This window comes from Xenopus laevis, chromosome 1L (assembly GCF_017654675.1).
Source record: "Xenopus laevis strain J_2021 chromosome 1L, Xenopus_laevis_v10.1, whole genome shotgun sequence".
NCBI lineage: Eukaryota > Metazoa > Chordata > Amphibia > Anura > Pipidae > Xenopus > Xenopus laevis.
The window spans coordinates 223,714,187-223,730,691 of NC_054371.1; the positions used below are offsets into that span (position 1 = coordinate 223,714,187).

The 16,505-nt window shown below is 40.5% G+C and overlaps 1 protein-coding gene across 1 annotated transcript in view; it reads left to right on the top strand.

Annotated features, from left to right (window-relative positions):
- The first annotated feature begins 3,579 nt into the window (after window positions 1–3,579).
- Window positions 3,580–16,505, top strand: part of zbtb7c.L (zinc finger and BTB domain containing 7C L homeolog) — a 97,895-nt gene continuing 84,969 nt past the window's right edge. The window contains exon 1 of the mRNA XM_041570269.1: window positions 3,580–3,928. The gene's annotated coding sequence lies outside the window, so the exon portion shown is untranslated. The remainder of the gene's footprint in view (window positions 3,929–16,505) is intronic.

The window sequence follows — 16,505 nt, forward strand, 5'->3', positions numbered from 1 at the left end:
CAGTGGATAATAGTCTCTGGGAAGGGAGTGTGACTGTGGGATAACAGGTATAGTAGGGAGAGATGGTGTCTATAGTAACAGTGGATAATAGTCTCTGGGAAGGGAATGTGACTGTGGGATAGCAGGTATAGTAGGGAGAGATGGTGTCTATAGTAACAGTGGATAATAGTCTCTGGGAAGGGAGTGTGACTGTGGGATAACAGGTATAGTAGGGAGAGATGGTGTCTATAGTAACAGTGGATAATAGTCTCTGGGAAGGGAGTGTGACTGTGGGATAGCAGGTATAGTAGGGAGAGATGGTGCCTATAGTAACAGTGGATAATAGTCTCTGGGAAGGGAGTGTGACTGTAGGATAGCAGGTATAGTAGGGAGAGATGGTGTCTATAGTAACAGTGGGATAATAGTCTCTGGGAAGGGAATGTGACTGTGGGATAGCAGGTATAGTAGGGAGAGATGGTGTCTATAGTAACAGTGGATAATAGTCTCTGGGAAGGGAGTGTGACTGTGGGATAGCAGGTATAGTAGGGAGAGATGGTGTCTATAGTAACAGTGGGATAATAGTCTCTGGGAAGGGAGTGTGACTGTGGGATAGCAGGTATAGTAGGGAGAGATGGTGCCTATAGTAACAGTGGATAATAGTCTCTGGGAAGGGAGTGTGACTGTGGGATAGCAGGTATAGTAGGGAGAGATGGTGCCTATAGTAACAGTGGATAATAGTCTCTGGGAAGGGAGTGTGACTGTGGTATAGCAGGTATAGTAGAGAGAGATGGTGCCTATAGTAACAGTGGGATAATATGCCTTTTCCCCAAAGTTCTACTTTTTCATCACACATTCTTGGATATTTTTATCTTTGTCAATTATCTGATCTAGCTTTTTCCCCCAGAGAGCCGCATTCTTTCACATATCGTTGGGAGTGGTGTGTAATCTATTATTTACACCAATGTAGTAAGACAAGGCCTTTAGAGATTTATTTAGCAGATGGAAGCCACAAGAATAGCAAACTAAGGACATCAATGAAGAGTAAGAAATACACTATGGAAAAATACACTGCTTAAGGCTATCATTAAACATAAATAGGACTATTAAAAAATGGAACACCTGTATCCTTACGATTCACTCACACAACATATTGAGGTATTACAGCAGCAAGAGAGCAGCAGTTAGGAGGTTGGTGGGGGTCATTCAATAAGGGGCTATAGCACTTCAACATATAATATTTTGTGAATGTCAGGGTGGGTCTTTTGGGCAAAGTCTCCTGTAATTTTTTGTAGTGTGTTCAGGATTTTCTTTTGGTTGATATTGCGTAAACATTTTATTTGAGGCGTATGGAGGTAGGAATGAGTGTACAAATGTTCTGGCAACCACTGCTGCTGCTTCTTTGCAGCTCTTTTGGAATTATTCCCTGGATTCTTCATCCATTTCCCTATATAAGGGGCTACTTTGATCTTGCCCTGTACTAAAATCCTGCTGAGACCCTGCCTTATTCCAATGGCCCATTCTTGTATGTTGTGGCCCACTCACTCTTGCCCGATTTTTACATCACATTACAGCAGCAGGTCGGGTACCCTACGGGTTGCAGGTAGAAGTTTCGGGAGCGGGTATAAACGCGGGTCGGCGGTTCTCTTGCTTTGCGGGTTACGGGTCTTCTCTGTAGCGAGTTTTACTCCTTTTTTTTCTGATCACGCCTGCTTCTAATGATGTCACATCTGGTTTATGACAGCACTTCCTGTTTCTTGATGGTCAGCGGGTCGCAAATCAAGTTGCGGATAAGGTACTTACGGGTCGGGTAGCGGTTCCAAGCGGGTCTGGGTGTGGGTTACACAATTTAGCTATCCTACACAATCTACTATTCATGCACAATCTTTTATTCCTCTTCAAGCTAGTTCTCATGCACAATCTATTTTTCCTGCACAATATTCTTTTCAAGCACATCCTAATATTCCTGTATAGTGTAGTATCCCTGTACAATCTACTATTCCTGCACAATATGCTATTCCTGTACAATCTTCTATTTTTGTACATTCTAGTTTTCCTGTACATTCTAGTTTTCCTATACAATCTAGTTCTCCTGTACACTATAGTTCTCTTGAACAGTCTATTTCTCCTGTACAGTCTAGTTTTCCAGAACACTCTAGTTCTCCTGTACAATCTAGTTCTCCTGTACAGTCTAGTTCTTTTGTAAACTCTAGTTCTCCTGTACAATCAAGTTTTCCAGTACAATATAGTTCTCCTGTACACTGTAGTTCTCCTGGAATACTGGAGAGGTGAGCAAGTCCCGTTTTTCCTCTTGAGCCAGACAACTCTTCTCTGCAGTTTAGTATAGGCTGTATCCATTAGTACATCTGATATTGCCTTTTGGTGGCATAGTAGTACCATAGTAAATTAGCCTGAATAAAGTACATCAACAAGGGCTGTGACCATTTTATGGGATTTTGATTCTCAGGATCACTTAACCTAGCAACCATATCATTCATTTAAAAGATAAAAAAATGAGACCAACTGCAAAACTGCTTACTTCTACACCATGCTACATGTTCATTTCAACGAGACATCTCAAACAGGGTGAGAGCCAGCTCTGATGCTCGGGTGCAACACTCAGGGGCAGATTTATCAAGGGTCGAATTAAAAAATTCGAAATTTATTTATGGAGATTCAATTTGAGTTTTTTTCAAAATTTAAATTCGATTTTTGAGATTAGAGTGCTGTTTTAGCCTATGGGGGACCTCCTAGAACCTATTCAGACTCATTTGGTGAACTTTGAAAAATCTTAGTTTTTCGTTTAGAATTCGATTTAGATTTGAACGATTCGAATACAGCCTATGCACCCGAAGTTACATACTTCGATTTTGATTAGTCTTTTCGAGGTCTATCGCGTTGATGGGAGTTTAAAATAAACTCCAATCACCTTGAAATACGACCCTTGATAAATCTGCCCCTTGCAGTATAAAACTCTGGCTCTTTAAGAACTCAAATTCGACTATTCGCCACCTAATACGTGCTGAATTTGCTGTTTATGTCAATGGGAGATGTCCAGGGATCCATTTGGAGTTGTTTGCTGCCTTCCTGACATTTAATTTTTTTTCGGAGTCAATTTAATTCATCCCAGTTTGAAAGATTGGATTTTTTAAAATAAATTTAGAATTTATGGGAGTTTAGGGGAGCTTTTAAAAATTCACATGAATTCGAAATTCGACCTTTTATAGATTGGGGTTAAACTCCGGCTTTTAGAATGAGACCTTTTTTATTGAATATGGTGCATTATTATGTATTAATGTGATTATAGGCTTTGGGATTAGCCTATTCATTGCACGGAGAGCCGGGGACTGAGCAAGAGAATAAAGGAACGTGTTCAGACAGAGGTTCTTTTTATTATAATGTGATTGTACAGAACACACACACAGTTCTGAGCAGCAGTGGGGCTTCCAGTCCAGGCACCCAGTCAGTTTGGTGAGGGGGAACCAACGGGTCACCTTTCCAACGCCTGAGGGTGACGTGTGTCACATTTAATGAAAATAATGGAGAGAGATGGATCTGAGGAGATAAGTGCTCACACACACACAGAGATGGGAAAGAGAGGAAGAGGAGAAGGGAGGGGGGCTGAGCAAGTGTCTTGGTGGGAGATGAGGAGCGAGAGACCCCCTCCACCACCACCTTGGTGACAGGGAACAAGTGAAGAAGGCGGTTGTGTGTGTGTGAGGGGGGGGCAGCCTGTGAGATCAGGAGGGATCAGGCAATGGGCACAGAGGTAGGCAGTGAGAGTAAAACATCCAGGCTATTGTGCTCAGTACATTTCAGCTGATCACTCTGGAACAGGAGACAGGAGGAGGCAGAGGAGACATTATCAGCAGTGCAATCCTGGCACTAGACAGACGGGCAGGAGACGGGCAGCAGGCGGGCAGAGACTGCATGTGAAGCTCAGCACAGGCAGGTAAGAACTTGTCTCATGAACATTTGTACCTTATTGATGCCCGTCCCTATGGAACCACTCGTGCAGATTCTGCCTTCTGCCCGCAAAGTTCTTTATGGCAGCGAATCTATAAGTTCAAGGAGATGCGGATAGTGTGAAGTTTTTAGGCTGGGGGTTATTAGAAGGGACATTAATGAGACGTGGCACTGCTATATATATACCAACTGCTATATACCATCCCAGGGGGTGACATTAATGATAGATAGTGCTCCCATATACCTTTCCAATGAGTATCAGCATGGGCATTAATTCTATATATAGTATATATAGTGCTCCCATATAGCTTTCCAATGGGTAGCAGCATGGCCATTAATTCTATATGTAGTAAACCCATTTACCTTTTCAATGGGTAGCAGCATGGGCATTCATTCTATATATAGTGCTCCCATATACCTTTCCAATGGGTAGCAGCATGGGCATTAATTCTATATATAGTGCTCCCATATACCTTTCCAATGGGTAGCAGCATGGGCATTAATTCTCTATATAGTGCTCCCATATACCTTTCCAATGGGTAGCAGCATGGGCATTAATTCTATATATAGTGCTCCCATATGCCAGGCGTCTGGAAGCAGCTGGCAAACAGTGGCAGAAAATGTCAAGACCGACTCCTTTGCAGTTAAAGGACTGAAGCCCAATGCAATGATCCAAGCCAAATACCTTTCCAATGGGTAATTCTATATGTAGTAAACCCATTTACCTTTTCAATGGGTGGCAGCATGGACATTAATTCAATATATAGTGATCCCATTTACCTTTCCAATGGGTATCAGCATGGGTATTATTTATATATATATATATAGTGCTCCCATATACCTTTCCAATGGGTATCAGCATGAGCATTATTTATATATATATATGTATATATATATATATATATATATATATATATATATATATATATATCTATCTATCTATCTATCTATCTATCTATCTATCTATATATATATATATATATATATATATATATATATATATATATATAGATATATATATATATATATATATAGTGCTCCCATATACCTTTCCAATGGGTATCAGCATGGGCATGAATTCTATATATAGTGCTCCCATATACCTTTCCAAGGAGGTACAGCATGTTAAAATGAATGGAGTGTGGTGCAGGCATATACAGTACCTTACCAGGAGGGGGCAGTGTGTTAGGAATGGCATTATTTATATGGTAGTACATAGGTACAGTAACTATGTATATCCTGAAGGGTAATATGTTAAGGTAAGATTATATATGAAGTTGATATATACCTTCCATGGGTGTAAGCAAGTAAGGCTTGTCATTAACAAATAAATATATTTGGCATATACCTTTAAATGATGTTTCAGTATGTGTGTATCACTGTCATATTTACCTTCCCAAGGGGGCCTGGTATGGTAAAATGGGCGCTAATATACCAGCCAGTTTGGGGTGGTGGGGTACAGAATGCTAGGACAGCTATTAATGACATATATATCTTTCAATATATAAGGATGACCCTAATGATAAATGGCACTGGAAACTAATTTCCATAGGTGGTGCAGTATGGCAGAAAGAGAAGAGTGTGTAGTATTTATTTAGTGTTTAAGATGTTAAAGGGGTGATTCACATTTAAGTTTTAGTATGTTATAGAATGGCTAATTCTAAGAAATGTTTCAATTGGTCTTCATTTTTTCTTTGTTATAGTTTTTGAATTATTTGCCTTCTTCAGCTTTCAAATGGGGGTCACTGACCCCATCTAAAAACAAATACTCTGTAAAGCTACAAATGTATTGTTTTTGCTACATTTGATTACTTATCTTTTTATTTAGGCCTCTCCCATTTATACTCCAGTCTCTTATTCAAATAAATGTATGGTTGCTAGGGTAATTTGGACCCTAGCAATCAGATAGCTGAAACTGCAAACTAGAGAGCTGCTGAATAAAAAGCTAAATAACTCAATATCCACAAATAATAAAAAAATGAAAATCAATTGCAAATTGTCTCTCTACATAATACTAAAAGTTAATTTAAAGGTGAACAACCCTTTAATGAGATATAGGTAATAATGTATTGAGGATAAAAATACATCTTCCCAGCGGATCCACTATATTAATCTATGTGCATTGAAAAGAAATGGTACTAGAATTATACCTTAGCGATGGGGGACGTAGAAATAGATGTTAATGCAGTTTTAAACAATTTCCCAATTCTTATTCATTACACATATTCACTGGTTATGAAGTTATTTTATTGCTATGGAAAACAGTAATTTTCTGGTTATGTTCTCTGACTCCTGAATCAATTTAGTATGACGATGTCCCCTTACTAGCAACTTTGCAATTGGTCTTCGTTTTTTTAAAAATAGTTTTTGCATTATTTGCCTTCCTCTTCTGCTTTTTCAGTTTTCAAATCACTGACCCAAGCAGCCAAACATTTATTGCTTTGAAAGCTTATGATTTAATTGTTATTTTTTTTTTACTGTCCCTCCTTTAATCCTATTCCTGTCTCTCATTTAGACCACTGCCAGTTTGCTAGGGTAAATAAGAACCTAGCAACCAGATAGCTGCTGAAATTCCAAACTCGAAAGCTGATAAGCAACAACCTAAATAAATGAAAAACCACAAAAGAAAGGAAGACCAATTACAAATGGTCTTAGAATATCAGTCTATATGATACTTGATTTAAAGGTGTACTAGCCCTTTAACAGACCTACAGGACGAGTTCTGCTTGTCTCAGAACAGAGAAGAAGATTCAAATGGACGGCATGGCGGGTTGAGTTTTTCTGCCAGTGCAAAAAAAGTATTTATTTTGATTGTATAATGGTTGTTTAACTTCACATATCAGTGCATAGCATGATACACATATGATTGTAATTGCTTCCTTTTTGGTACAGCAGTGTTGCCTTACTTTACAGCAGGGATTCTGGGTGTACACTCAGCTATATATGTGCTTGTACTTCCAGACTTTTTAGGCACTGCACTATTGCTCAGGTAGTGGGGAATGTAGTTAAGGTAATAGCGGTCACCCCAGTAAGGTGCCACTACGGTTTCCATGGAAATTGAATGAATCACTGGCAAGAGATGCGTCGCAAGTGCTCTGTACGGATTGACAAAGGGAACTGAGGGAACCCTGTCCATGAAACATAGGGGTCTTTCAAATGGGATCATTTGCCTAAAATGAAAGCCCCAACTGTGTACAGAATAATGAAAGTCAGCACCCACAGGGGAAAAAGGTAGGGGCTGAGGGAAACCAGTGCTGTATTCTTATGCACAAAATTTGATCCATTGCATCATTTGTTCATTGTCTTGTATAATAAAACTAGTGGCAATTTGTTCATTGGATGTGTTACTGGCGTGTAATAGGCCGATAATTGTACCCCTGTTTCTTCATTCCTTTACTGAACTCTGTAGCATTATTACAATCTTGTATAATCATGAACTTTACTTACCCTTTAGGAAAAAAAGAGTCTGAATTTATTGGCAGATATAACGGAAATGAACAGGGTTTAGCACAGGTTCCTGTAACCCAGTAAGTTCTTGTAGATCCTGTTGGGATTACAGTATAAGGGCATTGATGAAGGAAGGAATCCGCTCTCCTGTCCATAGAACAGAGAGGTTCTTATTGATCTTTAATGCAAAAGGAGAAGATGAAAGAACAGACTCTCAGGGAATAAAATGATCCATGCGAGAAGCTGTGAAGATTTCCAGTATAATATAAATATATAGTATATAGATATAAATATATAGGGGGTTATTTATTAAGCTCCAAATACCCAAAATAATTCAGATTTTTCGGACCTTAAAATGGCATGAAAAACTCTGAATCCGAAAACCCGGCATCCCAAAGCTCTCGGGGTCAATGGGGAAGGTCCCAGTGTCTGCGCTACTGGGACCTTCAACTTAAAATTCAAATCGAGTTTTGATAATTCACAATTCGAATTTGCGAGTTTTAACCAAAAAAAATGGAATTTAAATTTCCTATTCGACCCTTAATAAATCTGCCCCCTAGGCTGGAACTACGCGGTGCATGTCCTTCCGATCTGACGCGATGACAGGAAACGCAGGCGTCACATCGGATGTAAGTAATACAAATGTCGCATCTACAAACTGACTGCATCCGGCCTGACACGACTGTCAGATGAAGATGCAACGTGCAGCATTCAATCCGACAGTCGTGTTGGATGCAGTCAGTTTGTAGATGCGACATTACATTAGATTCGGCGTATCTAACGTGACGCCTGTGTTTCCTCTCATCGCTTCGGATCGGAAGGACGCGCACCATGTAGTTCCAGCCCTAATCTCTAATTTTGGAAGGAAGCTGCATGCTTTGGGGCAAATTCCCTAACCGGCGAAAATTCGCCAGCGATGGCTTCGCAGCCATCGCAACACTTTGACTGGCGTAAATGCTAATTCACTAAAGTGCCAAGTTGCAACCAGGGCACCGAACGCTGGCAAATTTTCGCTAGCATTATTTCGGCAATCAAAACAAAGATGCGCTAGCGTTGCCTAATTTGCATATGCGGGAAATGATAAAGTTGATTGGACTTATATGTTGCAGCAAATACATTACATTACACAAGTCCAGGGAACCTTAATAAATAAAATAGAGCCCAGTGTATAGTTAATGTTCCATATGTTAGAAAATGGAGGGGGGAACCCGGTTACCCAAAAAATTTTTTACGGACCTTTGCAGGCTACCAATCTGAAAAATCGAAAAGACGCCAGTGTTTTTGGGGACTTCCTCAAAATTTTGCACTTCCCCTGCAGGGTAGGCAGAGTAGGCACGTGCCGAGGGAGCAAAGCTGGGGGGGCCCCAGGCACGTACCTGCTCTGACGCCTACCCCATTGTCCGGTCCCGTCTCTCCCGACTTGCACGCGTATATTTTTGGAATTGCGCATGTGCGCACAAAGTTTCGCGCATGCGCATTTTCGTGCATGCGCGCCAGAAACTACGCTCAGCCGACGCCGTACCCGGCCAGGTTGCCTAGGGCGCCTGGCTGGGTTGGCCCGGCTCTGTTCCCCTGGTGTGAGCTGGCGAAGGCAAGTCTGGCGAATGAGATAATGTTCACTAAAATCCGCATCTTACTGAATTTGAGGAGTTACATGCATTCGCCAGAGTGAAAATTTGCCTGGCGTTTGAGTGTGAAGCAACGCTAGCGTCTATCTCCTTCGATAGCGAAGTGACGCCTGTGCCCGTTAGGAAATCAAAGAAGTTCCTGCGTGCGGTCACGCTAGTGAATTGACGCTAGCGTTAGCCACTTCGCCCTTTAGAGAATTTACTAAATTTACGGGCGAGGGCGAAATGACTAACCATTTTCAGGGACTTAGCCAACTTACTAACGGGCGCAGGCGTTACAGACAGATGCTAGTGGTAATTCACACTCGATCGCCAGGCGAATTTTCACTCTGGCGAATGGACGTTACTCAAATTCTCTAAGATGCGGATTTTACTGAACGTTACCTCTTTCGCCAGACTTGCCTTCGCCACCTCAGACCAGGAGAAGTACAATGGAGTGTATAGATCTTCCTCATTCTTCTGTTACTTACATCATATTTTTTAGTGGAAAAAGGCCAAAAAACTTTGGCGTCTTTTCCTTTTTTCAGAGTGATAGGCTGCAAAAGTCCTTCAATTCTTTTTTGGGTAACCGGGTTCCCCCAAACATTTTCTAACATATGGAACATAAACTATACACTGGGCTCATGTGTAGGGCAATATAACAACTCTATTGTCTTTATTAAGGTTCCCTGGACTTGTGTAATGTAATGTATTTGCTGCAACATATACATCTATTCAACTTTTAACTTTCTGCCATATGCAAATTAGCCTGAACGAAGACGTCTAACGAAGTTGCAATAGGCAGAAATGAGCACTACCGCACCTTTGCTTTGATTTGCTTTCATTGCCGAAGTAACGCTAGCGAAAATTCACCAGCGTTTGGCGCCCTGGACGCAACTTCACATTTTAGTAAATTAGCGTTGTCTGAGCGCTTAGTACATTTACCCCATGGCTTTTACGTCACTGTATTTGGAAATATGTCATTGCCCAGATGTTATTAGCAGAGTAAGATTGGGGGTTTTCTTTATGATCATCCGCTAATGTCTGATCCCTGGTTGTGTCAAAACACTGAACACATTCTTCCTGCCTGTGCTGTGCGTGGGAACAGTAATGTGACTGAACATGGAGACGGTGCTGAGTGAGTGTTTATGGATAATGAATATGCATAGATACAGCCCGCTGACCGTCCATACATACAGTAACTTGTTTGGCAGGAGGATGTAAGGGCAAGTATACACCTTTGCTACAATTGAGCACAATAAGTAGGACTTACATTCTGCCTATTTCTTTAATTTAAAAAAAATCCTATTTGTTTGCCATTTTAAAGCACTCATCTGAAAGTTGTGCTATTGTCACTGCTTTTACTCCCCTTCCTTTATAAACAGGGCAATTTATGCAGAACCGTCGATCTACATTCAAACAGACACACCTCTCCCTTATCTAAGCAGCAGCCTTTGAGCAGCTCATTATCAGGGGTTTCTCGGTGGACTGGTAAGTGGTTCCATCGTCTCCTGTAGGACTGGAAGTCAGAGCAAGTACTAAAGTGAAACTGGCTTCATATTCTCATTTACTGCCAGAAATAATGAAAACCATAGATATTTCTTAAAGGGATTGTTCACCTTCAAATTTACTTGTAGTATGAAGTAGAGAGGGATATTCTGAGACAATTTGCAATTGGTTTTCATTTTTTATTATTTGTGAGTTTCTGAGTATTATTATTATGAGTATTATTTGTTTCTGAGTTATTAAGCTTTTTATTCAGCAGCTCTCCGGTTTGCAATTTCAGCAATCTGGTTGCTAGGGTCCAAATTCCCCTAGCAACCATGCATTGATTTGAATGAGAGACTGGAATATGAATAGGAGAGGCCTGAATAGAAAGATGAGGAATAAAAAGTAGCAATAACCATAAATGTGTAGCTTTACAGAGCACTGGTTTTTAGATGGGGTCAGTGACATTTGAAAGCTGAGAAGAATAAAAAAAAAGGCTAATAACTAAAAAAAAAACTATAAAAAATAAATAATGAAGACCAACTGAAAAGTGGCTTAGAATTGGCCATTCTATAACATACTAAAAGGTAGTTTAAAGGTGAACCACACCTTCAAGGGGCTGTTCACTGTGCAACACTTTTTCAGTAGCTTGTATTTGTGATCGTTTTTCTAACATTGAAATTTTTTTCCCCCCATTTTATGTCTTCCTAAAGCAGCTCTGGGAGGGGGGTCGGCGACTCTGTAGCTGATCTTAATGGATACATTATTTTATAGAATGGCCAATTAAAAGCAATTCTTCAATTGGACTTTGTTTTTACAGTTTTTGAATTATTTGCCTTCTTCTGACTCTTTCAAGCTTTCAAATGGGGATCACTGACCCCATCTGAAAAACAAATGCTCTGTAAGGCTACAAATATATTATCATTGTTACTTTTTATTACTCATCTTTCTATTCAGGCCTCTCCTATTCATATTCCAGTCTCTTATTCAAATCAATGCATGGTTGCTAGGGGAATTTGGACCCTAGCAACCAGAGTGCCAAAATTGCAAACCGGAGAGCTACTGAATAAAAAGCTAAATAACTCAAATAACGAAAAATGAAAACCAATTCCAAATTGTTTCAGAATATCCCTCTCTACATGTGAACAACCCCTTTATAGTATGTAAGTCTCAAAGCACATTAGGGAAGTTTTTGTGGAAGTTATAGAAGTTCTGCTGTAACTTCATAAGGAACTTTTGCAACGTGGCTGGATCCCTCTTCGCTGGAGGATTTCTATGGGCTCCGATCATCTTGTCTCCCATCCCCCCACCCCGATGGTGACCCTAAATACACCCTGTTTTGTCTCTAACAGATGCTCTACCACTTTCACCTGTCAAAGTTCATCTTTCTGTACAAGGGGACAGCACCAGGCCTGTATTTGTGGAAAGGCCACCTAGGCCCGGGCCTAGGGCGGCAGGATTTTATGGGGGCGGCATGCTGTCCAACCACACCCACATTGGTTCAAAAACACTGGGGATACAATCATTTTATAAAACCTCATTGCTCCGGGCCAGATGATGAAAATTTGCACCAATAAAGGGGAGGGGGCAGGGGCGACAAACAGCAGTGGGCCTAGGGGCACTCACTATGTAAATCCGGCCCTGGACAGCACCCCAACCTAGAAGAAGTGTTGGACTGGGGTGTCTGGAGAGGAGGGAGGAGGAAGGGAAGCCGCAAAGAGAGGAGAATAAGAAGCTGTAAAGAGAGGAGAGAAGGAGGCCATAAAGAGAGGAGAGAGAGAAGACACAAAGAGAGGAGAGAGGGAAGACACAAAGGGGCAAATTCACTAAAGGACGAAGCGCCAAACGCTAGCGTTAATTCGCTAGCGTAGCGCATTTTCGTTAATTTGCCGATTCACATTTTCTGAACGCTACCTTTTACAATAGACTTCCTTCGCCACCTCAGACCAGTCGAAGTGCAATAGAGTAGATAGGGATTGCTTCAAAAAAAGTTGAAATTTTTTCAAAGTCCCAAAAAACGCTGGCGTTTTTTCTTTTTTTTGGGTGATAGGCTGAAAAAGATCGAAATTTTTTTTGGGGCTCCCCTCCTTCACCCTATATTTCCTAATGGCACCTTAACTATACAGCGGGCACATGTGTAGGGCAAAATAGAAATATTATTTGATGTTTTGAAGGTTTTCCCAGGCTTGTGTAGTGCTGCTACATATACTTCCATTGTAAATTCAATTTAGCGCCGTATGCAAATTAAGCATCGCTAGTGTAACTTCGCTTTGCCTGGCAAATTAACGCTAGTGCAACCTTTCGTTTCCCCTGAGCGCAACTTCGGATTTTAGTGAATTTGCGTAGCGCTGGTGAAAATTTGCCAGGTGAAGTGCGGCGAAGCGGACGCTGGCGCAACTACGAATCTTAGTGAATTTGCCCCAAAGTGAGGAGAGAGGGAAGCCACAAAATAAATGAGGGAGGGAAGCTGTATAGAGAGAAGAGAGGGGAGCTGCTGCAGTTTTCGTCAGGCATTGGGCCTGGGCTGGCTGGGTCCATGAGCAACTAGGGGGCTGTCCACCCTGCTTATAAAATAAGATAAATGAATGGAATCTCCCAGAAGTGGCATTTTAATCTGAAGGGGCAGCTGTATTCCCTGTTACCCACTGTGCCCAATGCACTAGACAGGAGTTTATTCAGGAGAGACTGGCACATGACTGGATTTAATAATAGTGGCACATTTACAGGTTGGGGTTACTGTCCCACTATAGAACTGGATTGTATAAAGAGCACATTGTATCTAGGACATTATAAGTTAAATGTATAAGGAATTGTATAAGGAATTGTCCAATGACTTTGCATAGGCATCATTCTGCAGCATGGCATTTTGGAGCTGTGCTGGCAGTTGGTGGGGATGAGACTTATCCATTCAGCCAATGCAGCCCGGTAAGCCTGACATCATATCCCAGCACCATAATCGGGAGTTGGGTAGAAGGAAATAAATAGGAAAATGAGGATAAATGGTACCAAAACAGCTAAAGAAATCAAGACATAAGATGAATAAAGAAATAAAGGAGACTGGTCCCAGGTTAAAGGTTGAAGGTTTCTTTTTGGGTCCCTCTGCCCCAATTCGACAAAGATTAAAAAAAGATTCCAACCCCCCCCCTCCATTTGTTTGCTAGTGCCCCTCTGTGCAGCTGCAAAGTGGAGCTTTATGTGAATTTACCGATTGCTTTGCCTCTTTAGTAATGAACGTTATATCTCACATCAGCTCCAGGACTTGTGTGCAGCCCTGCCGGAGATTTGCTGTGGGAATAAGTTCATTAAAGGTGAAGGATGGCTGAAGTTAATGCCGCCATAAAGGTGAAGTATTGGCGCAGTAATTCTACAGGCCGCCCGACAGATCCGAAATTTCCTACGCTGCTTATTTCCTCGGGCAGGCGAGAGGCAAAAAAATAAATAAATAGGAATAGGAAAGAAAAAATGTTAATGTTAATTTCGAACCAGATATTTTCATAGAATCCTAAAATTCTAGATTTATAATGTGAGAATACTATATAGCACTTAAAGGTTAAATGGATCCTGAATATTTAAGGCCCATTTCTCATGGGCTGTTGCAATGTCTCAGGTTTAGGGACATGAGCAGATGTAGGTCACTATGCTTACGCTGCATAATTTATAAGTCATAAATCAGGATAGGAAACAAATTAAAGAAATCATCTCCCGTTGTGCCATTTCCTTTGGTTTATTCCAGCCGTCTCCCCACCCCAGTCACCTCCTTGAGCCGGAAAATAGAGGCTTGGCCGACCTTGATAAAGGACTTCCTATTCTTTTCCTGTATTTATCTGCTTTCTCCAAGCGGGCCGGGAACTCTCTTTCTAACCAGGTTTAATTGGGGAGCTAGTGCTTTAAATCTTGATTTTATTGGGGGGGGAGACCAGAGTTGCTGGCCACATTTCTTCATCCGAAAAATATTGCTACAGGCTGTTGCTTTAAATGTTGTCTGGATATTTAAATCTGGGGGTCTGCAATTTTTGGGGAGATACTCCAAATACTTCAAATGTTATTGCAGTTGCAGCATTGCGCTGGCATACCCCCCAACATTTGAAAAGCAGAAAGAGGGAGAAAAATATCCACACCCCTATATATCACATCTATTTTACAAAATGTAGCAGGTTATGGAAAGTTTGAAGACATTTCTGTTTTTTTTTGTGTTATTCCAGCTTTACTAATGAAGGTGAATTGCCCTTTAAAGGGGTGGTTCACCTTTAAGTTAACTTTTAGTATGTTATAGAATGACCAATTATAAACAACTTTTCAATTGGTCTTCATTATTTATTTTTTTATAGTTTTTTTTAATTATTTGCCATCTTCTTTTGACTCTTTCCAGCTTTCAAATGGGGGTCACTGACCCCATCTAAAAAAACTGCTCTGTAAGGCTACACATTTATTGTTATTGTTACTTTTTATTACTCATCTTTCTATTCAGGCCTCTCCTATTCATATTCCTGTCTCTCATTCAAATAAACGCATGGTTGCTAGGGGAATTTGGACCCTGATTGCTGAAACTGGAAACTGGAGAGCTGCTGAATAAAAAGCTAAATAACCGCAAATAATAAAAAAAAATTAAAACCAATTGCAAATTGTCTCCGAATTTGCCCCTCTACATCATATAACAGTTAATAGCCCCTTTAAAGGAACAGTAACACAAAACAATTAAAGTGTTTTAAAGTCATGAAAATATTATGTACTGTTGCCCTGCACTGGTGTTTGCTTCAGAAACTGATAAGTACTACTATAGTTTATATAAACAAGCTGCTGGTTAGCCATGGGGGTAGCCATTCAAGCACAGGATACACAGTAGATAACAGATAAGTACTACTATAGTTTATATAAACAAGCTGCTGGCTAGCCATGGGGGCAGCCATTCAAGCGCAGGATACACAGTAGATAACAGATAAGTACTACTATAGTTTATATAAACAAGCTGCTGTGTAGCCATGGGGGCAGCCATTCAAGCACAGGATACACAGTAGATAACAGATAAGTACTACTATAGTTTATATAAACAAGCTGCTGTGTAGCAATGGGGGCAGCCATTCAAGCACAGGATACACAGTAGATAACAGATACGTACTACTATAGTTTATATAAACAAGCTGCTGTGTAGCCATGAGGGCAGCCATTCAAGCACAGGATACACAGTAGATAACAGATAAGTACTACTATAGTTTATATAAACAAGCTGCTGTGGATACACAGGATACACAGTAGATAACAGAGAAGTACTACTATAGTTTATATAAACAAGCTGCTGGTTAGCCATGGGGGCAGCCATTCAAGCACAGGATACACAGTAGATAACAGATAAGTACTACTATAGTTTATATAAACAAGCTGCTGTGTAGCCATGGGGGCAGCCATTCAAGGCACAGGATACACAGTAGATAACAGATAAGTACTACTATAGTTTATATAAACAAGCTGCTGTGTAGCCATGAGGGCAGCCATTCAAGCACAGGATACACAGTAGATAACAGATAAGTACTACTATAGTTTATATAAACAAGCTGCTGTGGATAGCAACAGGATACACAGTAGATAACAGAGAAGTACTACTATAGTTTAATATAAACAAGCTGCTGTGTGCCATGGGGGGGCAGCCATTGTTTATAGAATAAGTACTACTATAGTTTATATATAAAAGCTGCTGTTAGCCATGGGGGCAGCCATTCAAGCACAGGATACACAGTAGATAACAGATAGAGTACTACTAATAGTGTTCATAAACAAGACTAGCTGTGTAGCATAGGGGGCAGGCCGTTCAAGCACAGAGATAAACACAGTTAAGAGCATAAGTACTAAGTGATATATTATTTAAACAAGCTGTGCTGTATTCGAGTAAAGCAAACTAATCACAATACATACATTTAATTACTGTTATATACAATGTTGTTTATATTAAACTATTGTTTATGTATATGTCTGCTCCAAGCTGCAAGCACAAGAAATTAGTTTACACAGAATATCTATCTATATAAA